Source organism: Ochotona princeps, chromosome 5 (genome assembly GCF_030435755.1).
Source record: "Ochotona princeps isolate mOchPri1 chromosome 5, mOchPri1.hap1, whole genome shotgun sequence".
Taxonomy (NCBI): domain Eukaryota; kingdom Metazoa; phylum Chordata; class Mammalia; order Lagomorpha; family Ochotonidae; genus Ochotona; species Ochotona princeps.
The window spans coordinates 37,728,586-37,745,737 of NC_080836.1; positions in this window are offsets into that span (position 1 = coordinate 37,728,586).

Below are 17,152 nucleotides of genomic sequence, written 5' to 3' on the forward strand. Positions count from 1 at the left end.
GAGCATTAATTATAATGCTCAAGACGTCACTCATACATCATATGTCTGAGTACAGGTGATGCAGACTGAGTTCAAATTCATGGCTCTTGGCTTGGGGCAACCCACTCTGCTCTGACTTCCAAGCTTCTGGTGCCTGGATTAGGGCACTGTTGGTGGTATTTGGTGAGTCAAACAAGACAACCAAACATTTTTGCCCTACCTGTCTATCTGCTTTTAAGGAAAACAAATAAATATACTTTTAAACTAAGATAGACTGATTGTGAATATCTGGCTTCTTCCAGCACAGGCAGGTTCAGGGGGTCTGGAGGAAATAGGCTTGCAGGGGGCTTGGGAGATGGTCCAGAGGGGGAAGGCAAGGGGAGGGCTGGGGAATTGGGGTCTCTACCCAGGCAGGCAGAGCATGCTGGTGTGGTGTGCTGGTGGATTGGGTTTGGGGAACTATGAATGTGATCAGATCTGGGGGTAATGACAGGCTGAGCTAAGCATGGCCATGGCACCCTAAGACATTCGTGGGTACTGGGATTGGGAATAGATCAGGCTTGTCCAGACTGCATTACCCATAGATACATCCAGGAATAGGGTGTGGGATGGGTTGGGCTGCAACATCCACCAGCTCACACAAAAGCTAAGACTGAAGGGACAGATTATGCCAGGTAAGGGCCTAGCATCCACTGACACATGTGAGATCTAGGACTGGTATTGGGCCTGGTGGTAGAACTTGGGAAACTCCCCTGGTGGTCTGTAGCTTCCACTGGTGAGCATATTGCTCAGGCATTAGTATTGGTTAGCAAGGCAGACTAGGTGGGGCCAGGCCAAACACTGACACACTGGCGTATACAGGAGCCAGGATGGAGTGCAAGCCATGCTGGGCTAGGCTAACACACCTGCTAGTTTGCATGAGCCAGGGATGGGGGCAGGCTGGACAGTGCTAGGCTGTAGCAAAAGTTGGGACTGGGAGTGGGCTGGGATAGCCAGGCTTCAGCATCCAATGGCAAAGGCCAAGATGGGTGATGGATTATGCTGGTCTGGGTCAGAACAAGCACTGGGATGCACAAGGTCTGTGACTAGAAGCAAATCTGCTTGGGGAGTGAACAACATGCCCTGGCTGTGTTGCGGTTCCACTGTTGAACATAAGAGCCAGAATGGGGCTGGTGAACTGGGCTGGACATGACTGCAGTATAGTTTGGCATGAGCATGGTCTGGGTCGAGGGTGTGTCAGACTAGGCTAGACTCTAGCACTTGCTAGTTCTCACAGGAGACATGGTGAGTGTAGGCTTTAGCTAGGTCTCAGCACCCACTGAACTGAGTGAAAGCTTTGTCTGGGGCTATGCACCCCAGTGAGCCGGAATGAGTGTGGACCAGTTGGGCAAGAGTATTGTTCCTGCCAGGACAGAAGGTAGAACAAGTCAAACTGGGCCAAGAACCTGTTGGTGTATGTGAGATCTGCCATTGGGAGGTGACCTGATAGGGGAGCTTGGGGAACTCCTCTATCAGGATTTAGTCCTTGCAAATGAGTGCAAGAACCATGTCTGGGAGTAGCCAATTCCAGGCCAGATGTACATGTGGGTTAAGTCTAGGCTAGTCTAGGCTAGTCTAGACTAGTCTAGATGTACATGTGGGTTAACAGCCAGGCTGTTCCAGTTCATAGCAACTACTGGCAGATTTGTGCCACCACAGCAGCAGATTAATATTAGGACCAAGATTGGGGACAGTCTAGACTGGGATAGGCTGTAACACCTCTCAGCATGAGCTGAAACTGGGATGAGGCCAGGCTGGACCAGGCTGGACAAGGTTACAGCACCAGCCAGCAAATGCCAAAGTGAGGCAAGCCAAGGCAGTCTGGGCCACAGCTCCTACCACACATGTGAGACCAGGGGTGGGGGGAGTGATAATATCAGTAAGAGTGCAAGAAGCACTCCCATACTGAGGTATTGCTCCCACTGGTGAGCTTGAGAAGTGGGGCAGGGGCAGACCAGGCTGTATAGGGCTACAATACCCATTGGCTTATATATGAGCTAAGTTTGGGGGAGAGCTAAGCTGGGATAAGCTACCATATCCACTGGTGCATGCATGAGCCAGAGTAACAGTCAGCTGGTCAGACTTTGCTGCAGAATCAGCCAGCAAATCCTGGGACTGGGGACAAATCCTGTCAAGCTAGACTGCATTTTGGTATTTGAGGTATAATAATAAAATAAGTTAAATAAAAACAACTAGACTGCAGAATTACCTGGAAATGCAAAACCTATGTCTGGGAGGGGCTCGTAGGGAAATTGTGGGCATGTCTCTGAAGGGCTGTAGATCCTACCAGTGAGCATGAGAACCCAGGCTAAGGGTAGACCTGGCTGGGCAGGGAGTAGCACCAGCCAGCGTAAGTTGGTTTGGAGAGTGGAGCTGGTTGGGCTGAGCTAGGCTGCACCATCCAATGGGGGTACAAAAGACAAATGGGATGCAGAAAGACCATAGCAGTCTGCTACACATACTGACATGCAGAGGAACCAGGGATGGGGCAGGCCTAATGGAAGTTATTTGGGATAACTCCAACTAAGCTATAGTTCCTACTATTATGCATGAGGGCTGAGGGTGTGGTGGGCAGGGTCAGGAAGGCCCATAACATTCATTGATTTGCATAAGGGATGTGATTGGAGACAGAACTGACTGAGTGACTGCAACCATCAGTGTGTGTGGTGTGTGGGCTGATGTGGATGATGGACTGAGACAGATTTTGCACTGGCCGGCACATGTAGGGGTCAGGTCCAATATTAGTTGGTACATTTCTTCATGTAATAGTTGTCTGTGATAAAGTATCATACCTCAGATGTATATTTACTGATCATTAATGGACATAATATCCTATGCCACTCACATTTATTTTGTTGCATTTTGTCATTCACTGATCCTTGACTTTATGTATGCCGTGCATATATATATAGCTGCACTTGCTTATTGTTCATTGACAATTTACAGTGTGTCCCTTTTTCCTAGTATCACTCAGCTTCAAAGCATATCTGGTGCTTAGTAGTTTATCAAGTCATTGGCAAGTGAATAAGTGAATGCATCTATAGTTTAACACCCATCTTATAGTAATACTATAAATTAATCGAGAGTTGTGAAAGAATAGCTAAAAATTTTAAGTATGTTCTTAATTGGAGAACAAATTTTAATTAAAATATAGGGCTAGCATTTTGGAACACTGGGTTAAGCTGTTGCCTGCCAACTATAGCTTTCCATATAGTTACTGGTTTAAGTGCCACCTACTCCATTTTCAAACCAGCTCCCTATTAACATACCTGTGAAGGCAGAGAAAGATGGTTCAATTACTCAGGTCCAGATACCCACCTGGGAATCTGGGCTGAAATTCCAGGCTTTGTCTTGGTCCTTAACCATTGTAGCCACTTTGGGAGTGAACCAGCAGGTGGAAAGTCTCTGTCTCTCAACCTCTTTCTCTCTTTCTCTCCTGTAACACTGCACTTTCAATAAATATATGTTTAAGCATTTCTAATTGAAAAAAATAATGGTTGTGTAGTTGTTTCTAAATAATAATGTTATTCACATTATTTTCTTTTATTAATTAAGGCAAAACTTTGGTCCCTGCAAAGCTGCATGAGGGAAGAATTCACTGAGTATTATATGATAATAGTCTGTGGAAAGCTGAATCATAGATAACATGTACATGTATTTAAGAAATCGTTTCAGAAAAAGAATTTCATATTTAAACAACCCTTGGCCACTCCTAGGCTTAAGAATTATAGTCTTATCTGCAGTTGAACTTGGCCTCCTGAGGGGAACACAGCAAGTGCCCTCTCCTATAGAGGACATGAAAATCTTATACCAACAGGACTAAGTGCTGTAATTAACTGGTGTTTGGAAATCCATCTGCTAGGTAACAGTCTTCTATATCTAACTTGTGATTTATTCTTATTTAGCATCTTTTTAATACATACTCTGGAAAACATACAACAGCTTCAATAGTATAAAACTAGGCTGACCACACAATTTTCTACATTTCTCCCTCAGAAATTGGTATATTTTGCCTGTGCTATACAAAGACCCACAAAATATTTTATCTTCCTGAATTGAAAAATTATTAAAGATTCAAAATTAGCAAGTGCTACAATTACATCGATAACCCAGATTGTTTTTAAAGTATATTTTATTATTATTTTTTAAAATTTAAGATAATGCTAACATAGTTTAAAAGAATACGAAGGATCAAAGGTTAGGAAAAAGTGCATGTGACCATTATTTCCAAATTTTCTGCTGCTTCTTCTTTTCTGAGGGAACAGGGTTGAATAAATAGAGAAATCATAACCAGCCTCCTAACCACTCCAATACCCGAAATGAGGAATGGCCACCTAATATCAACCTAGAGTCCCAATGTAGCCACTGCTCCAAGTTCTGAAATGTTGTCGATTTCTCTGATCCAAGGATGGAGGAAACCTTTCAATATCCATTGGTTAACATAGTCAATCTTAGAATCTCCATTCGCCCAGATATTTTCTGTCATTATTTGGCTGGGGTAGCTGTTCAATTTATTCTGCCAACCTTCCTCTGGCTCTTGTGGATGTCCTCTGCAACCTTAATCGACTGCCATATCCTACATATGTTCTGGACCAGCCATCCACTACTCCGTCATTTCCACTGAGGAGGGCCAGTTCTCACAAATGGGCACAAGGATCTGGGCCAGAAGATCTGGGCGATGCCAGGCCCCTGAGCCCCAGTACTCACAGACTGGCACCACCACTCAGGCAAGCCTAAGGACCTACGCCCGACTGGATCACTGCCACCAGGGCTCATGGATCCAGCATGCCATAAAGGTGGGCACAAGGACCCAGGCCAAGCTACCCTGGCACCACCAGAACCCCTACCACTGGGGCTCATGCACCTGGCCCAGCCATCCAGCTTATGGTCTTTCAAGAATAAACAAGGATAGTCCTTGAGAGAAAAATATAAAGGGAAAATATATGGGAAAAATATATACTTGACTTTAATCACACATGACTTGATCATTTTTAGATAGCCTTAACAGCAAAACATTAATTTTCCAAAAATGATCATCAGATAAAGCATAGTTTCAAATTTCTGTAGACATTTTTTGCAAGTTTACAATGTGCTTTAAATGTGAAAGCAGGAAAACAAATGGATTTCGTATGCATAGGAAGTCCTTCATTTAATGCAACAAATTGCAGCTAACTCTGAAATCTTCCATTAGGGTACTGGTGCAGTTGGTATCTGGCTTGTCTTTTGTGAAACAGTGATTTACAAAATCTGTCCATCAGAAGAAAAATCCCAGAAACATAAATAATAAAACTAAAAGATACAAAGCAAGAATGTTTTGACTGGTAGATGATATTTTGCTGAAAAAGTTTTTTTTTTCACACAGTTGGATCCATTCCTGTTATTATCTAAAATAAAGTAAGGTGAATTTAAATGTGATTTTTTTTTTGTAAGCAGTGAATTAAAAACTAGACAAAACTCTTGCCAACTTCAATCAGTAATTGCAAAAACATGGAAACAACCAAAATGCCCATCAACAGAGGATTGGATAAGAAAGCTATGGTTCATCTACTCCATGGAATACTACTCAGCTGTTAAAAAAAACAAAATGCAGTTCTTTGTGGCCAAATGGGCCAAACTGGAAACCATAATGCTAAGGGAAATGAGCCAATCCCAAAAGGTTAAATACCACATGTTTGCCTTAATTTAAGAAGATATGATGTTATGTATAACATGTTATGTTTTGAATGTTATATGTTGTGTATAAACTAAAATTGAAGTATAGGTGAGGTGGTCACAGAAGGTGGCTGGGAACCCGCATTTACTTTTAACATATTGGTTACTCATTACTATGTCAATTAATTCCATAATGATGTAAATTTTTGCTGATGGTATGTTGGAGCTTTCAATTGACTGGGATGATACTCTGCTGGCTCTGTCATCAGACCAGAGAGGGTATACCTAAGAAACCGTTGAACTTGACGGGACAATAAGATGCTGGACTCTATGTTTGGTATACGCTTGCAATGGGGAAATCTCAACTGAACTTGAGCTGTGGTTATGCAATAAGGTGGAGGAATCCACCATGGTGGGAGGGTTTGGGGAGGGGTGGGGAGAACCCAAGTATCTATGTAACTGTGTCACATAATACAATGTAATTACTGAAGTTAAATAATAAATAATTAAAAAAAAAATGTGAGAATTTGGGAAACTACTAAAAGGACTTTATTTTTTCCAGAATATGCTATTAACATTTAAATATCACTAATTAAATACTTTTTGAAGGTGAGTGCTAAGTAAATATTTGTAAAATCCAATTACAAATAGTGATGCCAAAATTAGTTCAAGTTATGAATATTATTTCCTATTATATTATTAAGCTGATCACTTAAAATGAGCTATTTTCATTATTTTTTATAAACAAAAGTTATATTTACAACAAATGCATTTTTCTTTATGACAGGTAAGGAGAGAAATGATGTTTATTAAAGGATTCATTTTATTTATTAAAAAGAGAGAATGACAGAGAAAGGGAGAAATAGAAACCGTCAATCTGCTGGTTTGCTCTCCAGATGGTTTTTCATACAGGAATGGGGCAAAGCTGAAGTCAGGAGATTGAAACTTCATCTTAATTTCCCACGTGGATGACAGGAAACAAATACTTGTCATGAATAGGGCATAGTAACTGGGCTCTGCTGCTCAGAAGCAGAGTAGCCATGGCTCGAACACACTCCTGTATGGAATGATGGCATCACATGTGGTGGTTCAACCTCCTGCATCTCAAATGTGCGCTCCAGAAACAGTCAGTCATGAAATCATAAACCTGCTCTAAATGTGAACATTGAGTGTAGGAATCAGAGAAGTCCTAGTTTCAGGCCATGTTTGGGAAATGCCATATAGACTATGGCAATCAAACAGAAGCACATGCTAGAGAAGGAAGGGAAAAAAAACAAAACACCTTCACCTTTAAGTTACAAATCCTAAGATGTTCATGTTTTTCATCTCCTTTGTGGTTGGGTACATGTTGCTTGTAGCAATGCTTTTCTCCATGGTTCAAGTGCAAGCAGAGGCAATTCTTTCCCCCTTTTAAAAGTTTATTGTATTATTAATGATCAAAATGTCTACATTTCTATTCCAAAAGCTTTTGATACTCAAATAAATGCCGTTAATTTACAAAAATTTTTCAATAATGATATTTCAAGCACTGTTACACATTATGTATATAAGCTAATTTTCAAATAAGCCTAATTTTCTAGAAACAAAAATCTAGGTCTCTGTAACCAAAACAAAGGGTCAATGGGGCTGTTTTCACGCATACCGCTGTATCTAAAGTGAGCCCTAAATAGGTTATCATCTCCAGTTCTTGCATTTAGTGTTAGACTTTGAGCACAGCAGTCATGTTCTTGGGAGACTTAGGGTTAAAAAATACACACATCCATTTACATGAACCTTAAACAAACTTGCAGCTGCATTTTTCTTTCCGCCAACTGACATTTTTCTTTATGTTTCGTCAGTTATATCTGAGTGATCAGACAGCTACTACACGTGGTACACCCACCAGGATTATTATCTAGACCAGAGGCCCAAAGCTCATTGTAGCAGGCATGTAATTCTTTACAATGTATGCCACGTTAACTGTGTTGGGTTATCTATTCAACAGCTGACTGAGCTGGGCTCTCAAGCTCTTCTCAACAACCATGTAAGAAGCGATGACAATTGTACTACTTCATAACAGCTGCATGGAACTCTGACACACACTTCACAGCAACCAGTCATCTATATAAACCAATTTCAGAAGCAAAATTGCATGGTGCCTCCACTCTGTTATGAACACAATGATATCCACTCAAAGCTGATAAATGCACTACATTTCTCTAGAGCTTAAAAGAATAAGTTCCTTGCATTTGAGATTTCTTTTCCATAAATTAAGCCTTTCTTTGGTCCAAGCCATTAATTTAAAAACTTTACAAAGGACAAGAAAACTTAGATTTTGCATATCTGTAAAATAAATGTGCTTTAGTATTAGCATTTTGGTTCTTCAACTTAATGCTCTCTTTCTTTTTTTATTATTGCAGTATGTGTACCAGACTTTCCTAACTGATTATCTGAAGCAGAAAGCAAAAGAAGTAATTAAGGTTTAAGATACTTACCAATGCCATAGCAATTTGCCAATTAATTACAGTATCTTTTCATAGGATTATGCACAATCCAATTTTTATTATTGAATAAAGCATCTACAAGCAACCTAGACATCATTGTTAAAACTTAAATGTTAACTACTCCTTGTTGGATGAATAATGAAGATTTGGAAAATGTGTTAACTCCAATAGATTCAAGTAAAATATAGAGGCTGCTAATATATTTAAATACATGCTTACATTATCACAGAATTTTTTTAGTAGGACTTGGGTAAAAACATGTATGTTTACAAAAAAAATAAAAATCAATTTTTTTTCAACTTGATGACAATTTTATAACCAACAACATTTCACACATTAGAAAGTATAGATGCACATTTACGTTTATTTATCCTGATAACTTAAGATGTCAGAAGAATGGAGTAGTTGAGCTAAGCATACATGCAGGAGATATGTGTTAAAACATAATCTCTTAACTGCTTGTAGGTGCTGCAATGCCATTACATAAACAAGTTTATTTTGTGCTTGTAGAGTTTACCACTCAAAGAAATGGAAGAATCTCATAATTGTACTTTTATCAATAAAGGTGATACAGCACATTAATAACCCGAACAAAATCATCTGAGTATCTCAATAGATGTAGGCAAAGCATTCGTTGAAATACAGTATCCTTTCAAAATAAAAACCTTAAGCAAATTGGATATAGAAGTTTCATTCCTGAACAATGTCAAGGCAAAATATGATTAACCCTTAGCCAGCATCATATAATGATGAAAAGTTGGAGGCATTTCCAGTAATGTCTAGAACCAAACAAGGAGGCCCATTTTCACCACTGTTATTCTTACAGCTCTGAAGTTTTTACAATTCAAAAGTCAAGTTACTTCTGTTTGCAGATGACATTTTGCTCTGTATAGGGAAAAAAGACTCTACTAAGAAACTTACATGAGAGTCTGGAAAAGTTGCAAGATATAAGATCAAATAAAAATCAATAGCATGGGCCTGGCGGCGTGGCCTAGGCTAAAGTCCTCGCCTTGAAATCCCCGGGCTCCCATCTGGACGCCGGTTCTGGTCCCTATCACACAGGTTCAGGGTCCCAAGGTTTTGGGTCATAATCTACTGCTTTTCAAGGCCACAAGCAGGGAACTAGATGGGAAGTAAAGCAGCCCAGGTGAGAACCGGTGCCCAAATGGGATCCCAGTGAATGCAAGGTGAATTTAGCCACAATGCTATGGTGCCAGACACGACAGAAACATCTTTCATCCATTGGCTCACACCCCAAATAGCTCAGTCACTAGAACTGAACCACCCTGAAAGCAGCAGATTTGAGCCTGGAGCAAGAACTTCTTGCAAGGTTCCAAGACTTTGGACCATATCCTCTACTGCTTTCCCAGGCCAGAAGCAGGGAGCAGGAAGGGAAGTGGAGCAGCTGGGATGTGAACTGTGCCATAAAGGATCCTGGCACTTGCAAGGTGATGACTTACCCATTGAGTCATCGCACTGGACCAGTAGAATATCTTCTTATGACACTCATAAATTTTATTTTTGGGTAAAATGTGGAACACTCTGAGGTATATTTTGAGGTTGTGGTTGTATTTTTGAATTATTATTGTTATACTTTTGTTTTTCAAACAAATATGCACAAGTAAGCTATTTATATATTCTTTTATGTATGCATGACAGTTTTAATAATGTGATTTCACTTATGATGACATGAATATTTTTCTTGTTTGTTTCATATTAATTTTTACTTTTAAAGGTTTTTAGTGCCTTTTTTGTTGGCTTTCCATTCATTCGATTATAGCACTTTGACCATAATATCTGATTATCTATTTCTGATATTGTTAGTTGTCTATATAATTTTTTTATCTTTTGATTTCATACTTGACTATTACTTGTTTGTATTTATATTCTCTATCATTGTGTCTTTTCTCTGTTTATTTTTAGGTTGGCCAAATATTTTTACTCTATTTGGTCTTATTGAAAGAAAAATTTATTTATTTTTAGATGATTTTAGTTTATTTGGAAGGCAGAGTGTCACAAAAACAGAGGCAAAGGGAGGGAGGAAAATGTCATCCATTTACTGCTTCCCTCCCGATTACAGGATCTGGATAGAGTTCAAGAGCCAGAAACTCCAACTGTGTCTCCCAAACAGTTGGAATAGACCCTAGTGCTTGGTCCACAGTGTGCATTAGCAGGAAGTTGAATGGATCATAGAATAGGGAGACTAAATTCCAGGAACGTGGAGTGGAAATGCTGGCATCGCAAGTGTGAGCTTCAGTTGCTGGGCCAAAACACCTGGTTCTGTTAGAGTTATAATGCCGCTAATTATTTTTTCTCCAACATTAATCATTTTCTTCTCATTCAAGGTTTATTTTGGATGAATTCCTCAAGCTTTACTTCAGACTTAAGTTTTTTATTGTGACATTGACATTAAAATAAGTGATTAAGGAATAATTTGTTAAGCATTTTTTCATTGAACAGAGACTTACATTGTGTAAGCTAATATTTAGATTTTCTAGATATTTGAAATTACTGTTTGGTGGATTCTTCTACAGTGCAACAGATTAAGCTGCTGATTTAAGATTCTGTATGGAAGTTCCGTTTGAGTACCTCCATGCTGACTCCTGCACCTGTATGCTGTTCCCTGCTAGAGCACCTGGGAAAGTAGTGCACAATGGCTGGGTTCTAGGATCTCACTCGCCTAAGTGGGATACAGAGATGTCGGTCTCGGGTCCTTGCTTTGGCCTGTCCTGGTCACACCCTTGAATCATTGCACAGTGAGTCAACTGATCACTCTCATTCTGTTTTTTCCTTCTTTTGTCATTTAAATTCATGGATGAAGATTTTCTAGATTTCCTGAAAGCGTTTGTAATTTTCTGTTTCTGTTTCTCATTCTCATGAATACATAATATGAGTTAACAAATTTTTCTGGCACATATCTGATGATCATTTTCTGTAATCATTTAAAATCTTAATTTGCAATTTATTCCAATTAATTTTTCACTTCTATTTTCTGCATCCTTTTTTTTTTTTGATTTGTGCTTTTCTGTTTTGAGAAATCAAAATCTGCTTTGAATTTATTTTATCATAGGCCTATTACATTATACTTTAATTTCTTTTTGACGTTTTTCCTGATTTCTAAGTGTTCAAGAGTACTTTTCATTTAAGGTGTGCCTTTCTCAGACTTTTGTACCTCTGCTTAGATTTTTGTTTTTCAAGGACAAAGATTCACTAGGTCTTTATTTACTTACTGAACTAATAATGATATTTTTGGGCTCAACAGACCTGGTGGGTTCATTCCTCTACTACTGTCCATTATTCTTACTCCTATTTTTTTCCCTCTGTAAACCCTATGCTCATTTACTTTTTATTTATTTATTATTTATTTTATTATTCTACACATCCTGTGCTCATTTCTTTTATTTTTTTTCCAGCTTCTCAAATTCTGATGAATGCCTTCTCAAGTTATTTACAGAAAGTTCTTAAGTACAAAGGAAAAGGTACATATCCCAATATAATGGAACTTTTTCCATAATACACAAGTTTCTTCTTTTATCTCTGCATAGACATGTGTGGCATCAGTTGTAATCTCCACAGTGATGGGTTTCTCTCTAAACACGGTTTGCTGTCATAATGCTTCTGAAAATACTTCTGAGCACTTGCTGGGTCAGACACTGTGATTAGCAACAATAAGCTTCCTCTGTCAACACCTTCACCTGTCTCTGATGTTGCTTTTATTAACCAGCAGTTCCTCAAAATTTGCAATTTTGAGTTGTAGTGATCTGATTTATTTAAGAAAAAGTATCTGTTTCTGTTTCTTGTTCTCTTGATTATTTTGTGATTATTTTCAGAAAAAAAGTTTTATTTTCCAATTTTTCAAAAAAAAAATCCGTTTATTTCAGTTTGAAATGTTTGGATAATGCATATATTTAATGTATAATAAATAAACAACCATAATATATTTATAGCACTGTATCTTGAGAAGCAGGGATGTGGTCTGGATCTTCAGGTTGGCTTGAGGATGGAATGACTACACATCATATACCAGCTGAGCAATTATGACGGAGAGGAAGAAATGCTTTTTTGACTACTGGCATGTACACAGTGTAAACACTGTCTAATAGCGCTTACTCCTACATATTATAAGATTAATCATTACTACCTAATTCTAATAATTTTTATAATGATGACTATTCTTTAATGGTACCATAAACTTATGGAATATACTATGAAGAATACAAATTCTGTAATAACAAATAGCCACTACATCAAAACATGAATGTTTACAGGCATTTACTCTTAATCCTAGCTTATTTCAAAATGAATATTTAGTTGCTTAGGAAAAAAAATAAGCTAAATTATATGTCATGTTCATGAATTCAAGAAAATTTGGAAATAATTTCTTATATTCTATGACCTAAATGGTTGTTTGTTCTGGGTTTAATTGCAGGAAAAAATAATTCACCTTTGAAATGAAACTTATTTTTCCTAATTTTTGGTACTATGCTGTATCAAGCTGTATATTCTATATAACTTTATGGGTTGGGATGCGTGCTTTATTTCTACTTTTCTTTTTTTGTAATAGAATGTGGTAGGTATTCTTTTATTAACTTTGGGCATGAGACAAATGATTTAACCAGTATTTCCTTATCTAGATTGGGCTATTTCCTAAGTTCCCTGAAAACTTTACATTATTATGTCTCAATGATTGTGAATAAATCCAAATATCTCCACTAGAAATAATGATTTAGATTACAATCATATAGTTTGAATATTAGAGTTTTGTACTATAGAGAACTCGTAATCCATTCCTTTCCCATCAATAAGTGCAGATTTATATTTCAAAGCATGGTGATATTTTAAGATCCTAAGATATTGCGAAGACAAAATGGATGCAACTGAACCAAACTCTTTCTAAAATGAAATAAGATGGATAATTTAAAATAAGCAACATCTTAAAGTTTGGATGCAATCAAAGTAATATATTTCCTTTCATAGAGAAATATATCCTTTCACACCAAAATCATTATCATGTATCAAAATGCTAGAACCTATAATTTTGATGCACTATGATGTTCCCATGCTGGATAATGTTTTACCTGGTTATAGTATTAATGGGATGTTTTTTCAGTATATACTTTAGTGAAGTCACCTTTGTAAAATAAATAAATAAATAAATAAAGGATCTTGGATAAGAAATTCTTTCTATAAGTAGAAAATCCTCCTAAAGGGTGAAGTTTTAAAGAAAGCATATTCTAAACATTATGCATTTATCATTGATACCCTATTGTCATGTGTCGACCCCTGACACTTTAATTTCAGCTCATTTTATTTCTAAGTAGTGGCCCGAATAAATACTGGCTTTGTTACAGGGCCATATGTGCTCCAGTGACACAGCACAAAAAGACAAACAAAGGCCTTTGCTATGAATTTCTTCTTCCTTTTTTTGTAATTTAGATTGCATCCTGAACCCACTTTTATCCCTTCTTGTTAATTTAAATCAGTTCAGCTTGCCAGCCTGCGCCTGCCAAATAAGGCATACTAATCAAATGTCTAACATACAAAGCAAAAAGGTTTGGTCTGATCCTGGTAGCTTGTTCTGTTCCATCCCCATAGCCATAACCCTAATTAAAGTCTGTAAAACCTTTACAAAGTCATGCTAGGTCAGGTATGTGAATGGAGAAAGAAAAGAGAGTCAGTCAATTATCATAATCAAATTGGCTTTCAGTGGCACAAAGCCTCATCAACCTGCTTCTCTGCCACTGTCAGCTCCTCTTAGGCCTTTGGCACCTGCTGGCATCACTTCACCTGCTGGCTTACTTGAGCTCAGACACATCTCTTTCCAAGGTCTTGAAGTTCAATTTTACAATAAATTCACCAGGCCTCCCATAGTCTTTCCAGTATAAGATATTTAGTCAATAAACATAAACTCTTAGAGAAGGAAAACAAGTCAGTAAATCAAATTTCTAAATAAATGTTGAAACTGGTGGGCATATTTTGCATGTGAATAATAAAATCATGATTAATAGATTACCTAGCATATTAGCAAAGGGGAAAAAAACCTAGCCCAGTAGTACTAAATGTGCAAGATGCGTTAGTTTTGGAAGTTGTTGTAGTCAGCTTAGGCTTGAATTGTTGTGGTCTCAGGCTTAGCTCTGCTGTTCGGCAAAAGTCATCATCTTCTTTGTGCTTAGATGTATTAAATAGCTATAATTAGCTGTGCTTTTTTTATTACTGTGCAGAAAGCCTGTATATGTGTTGTTTTACAAACACATAACAGAATGGCTAATAATAGGATTCCTGAAGCCACATTTTCCCAATCTTTGCTTCATCCACATTCAGTGTCTTCTCTAAGTGCTCCTCAAATGCTGCTCTGTGGAACTGCAATGAATAAAGATATAAAAGTGATTTCTTCTTATAAGATCTATGGACTCCCAACGAAACTGTTAAATATATCTTGACAATAGGAAGCTGGACTCTCTGCCATTGTCCATGCCTGCAATTTCAGGTTCCACTTAAATAGCAGAATGATGGACTTGGGACTGTTTGTGAAGGACCATGCCAGTGTAATAATATAGGTGAAATCAATGAGGGTGAGATTTTGGGCAGAAAGGGAGGTTCCAGAGTCTATGGAACTTCATCATAAAATAATAAAATAACGAAATTTTAAAAAGAATACCTATTGCAAAAAAAAATATCTATGAAGAATTGAAGTTGTTAAAATTCTGGTTCACAAGTTGAAAATTTTATAATTGATTTGTCTATGGCAAAAGTATTTCTTTAGGAAAATTGATTGAAAGTGATAGGCTTGTAATGTTTTTTTTTGTGTTGTAAAAATTTTTCCCATTGCTATTGTCATATTTAAATGTATGGTAAACCACATAATGTAAAAAGATTCACTGTGTATTACACTTGATGGTATGGCCACAACTTTCAGAAATACTTGAAACATTTCTGTATGTGTATCAGAGGCAAAAGAAATATGCACACAAAACTAAGCAGGTGTTGAAAAATGCAATATTTTAATTGCATGCTTTTGCATGTCAGTATTAAGAATTATTATTGATACCAAGAACAGTAGAAAACTTTACTACTAATAATTACATGGAATTCATATCTTACTCTAATAAATAAACTCTTACAAAAAAATCTAAAAATGACACAATGTAAGTTTCATCTGTGATTAATTCTCTGCCTAACCAATGACTAGTATCTCATGCAAGAGCATTAGTCTTTTAATAAAGATTATTCTTCATGACCAAGCATTGCTGTTTTCACTGGAAATGAATCAGAGAAGGCAGCAGCAAAGAAAAACATAGGAATTTAACATGAAATAATATATAATGATCAAACGGGTATTTTTTCTAGGTACATGTAATCCTTTTTACATAACTAAAGGTTTAACTTTAGAAATACAGTACTGAGTGTTTAAGAGAAATGTATGGAGATATTATTTAATTGTGGAAAAGTAAAATAATAAGTTAAATTTATTTTTGTGGAAACATTTTGAGATGCTTTTTTTATAATACACATTTCCAGGAGATTTTTGAAAACTCCTTATGGTCAGAGAGAATCAGTTCACTCTCATGCCTCTGTTAACATCACTTAGCTAAATAATTGCACCTGTCTTTTAACATCCAAGATAGATTGATGACCTAAAAAATCTCCAACCTCAAGTTTGTCCTACGTAGTGTCTTGCTGATTACTTCTTTCCACTAGAATTTCAAAATAATATTCCACTTCTATCCCAACACCTCAGGTAGTTTCCTGATGCCATAGTTCTCCCTCCTCCACTTCCATGCATTCTCTTGGCCGGTACAGAAATAATTTTTTCAACAAGGATTTAGCTCAGATATCACTACTTCTAATAAAGATGTTTCCAAATCAAAATGTGTTAATATTACTTCCTTTAGATTTCAATTGTAAGACTACATCTTGCTCTCTCACATTGATCTTAACTGTGTATTTCCCCGGTCTCTTCAGTGAGAAGTGCATTAATGTAGTGACTTTAGCCAGTTGGATTTGCCTATGGATTCCAGGATCCATGGTCTTCAACTGTGTTGCTTTTGAATGAGCATTTCACAGTAGCTGTTTCTTCATATTTACCATTAGCTATAAGAGCATATACCCAGCACAAGTTTAGGGATGTTATATGAAATCAAATATTCACATCGTTGCTGTTCCATTAATGATCTCAACTAATATTTCTGGGAGAACAGTGGAAAATGTCTCAATTACTTGGCTCTTGACATCTGTGTGGAAGACTTATATGAAGTTCTGTTCTCTAGCCTTCAGCCTGATCAAGACCTATCCTTGTGATCATTACAGGAGGGAACCAGTGGATGACAGGTCGATTTTTTCCTTGTCTCTCCATTTTTTCTGTCATTCTGTCTTTCAAACAAATAAAATAAATATTTTTTAAGATCTCAAATAAAAAAAATCTTAATATGTCCTCTGAAAAATTAAGCATAGATTATGATCTGCCTAAAGTTAGAGTCAATGGTTTATTAACCCGATGTCACACTAGAATAGTACCCTCCATACACTCAAATTTTTGACTCACTCACCTTTTTATAGGCCTGAAAATCAGCCAAAGATTTTATAAAGAATTCTTCATCATCATGAATAACATGTCCCAGAAAAGAAGAAACAAGGATATTAAGCTATTAATCTTCATTTTTTTAAATAAAAAAACTATGTAAGGTAGCATCTTCAAATGCCTTTCTATTATAGGTTACGTAACTAAATCAAATCAAATCAAATTATACTCAGTGTATATTTTCCCTGATTCTGTGATCTCATGATTATGTGATATGCTGCAATTTTCAGGCTCTCTTAGAATTTCTGTTTTCCTCCTTAAGATAACTATATCACATACGAATAGGAGGACATTATTCATGAAATTGAATCAGATGATCATTACAAATGTGTTTCACAAACTGACCTTGTATAAACTTTGAAAACAGTGGTAGCACAAGAGGTTAAATGGCTCCTTATCATTCTAGCATTTCCTATTGAAG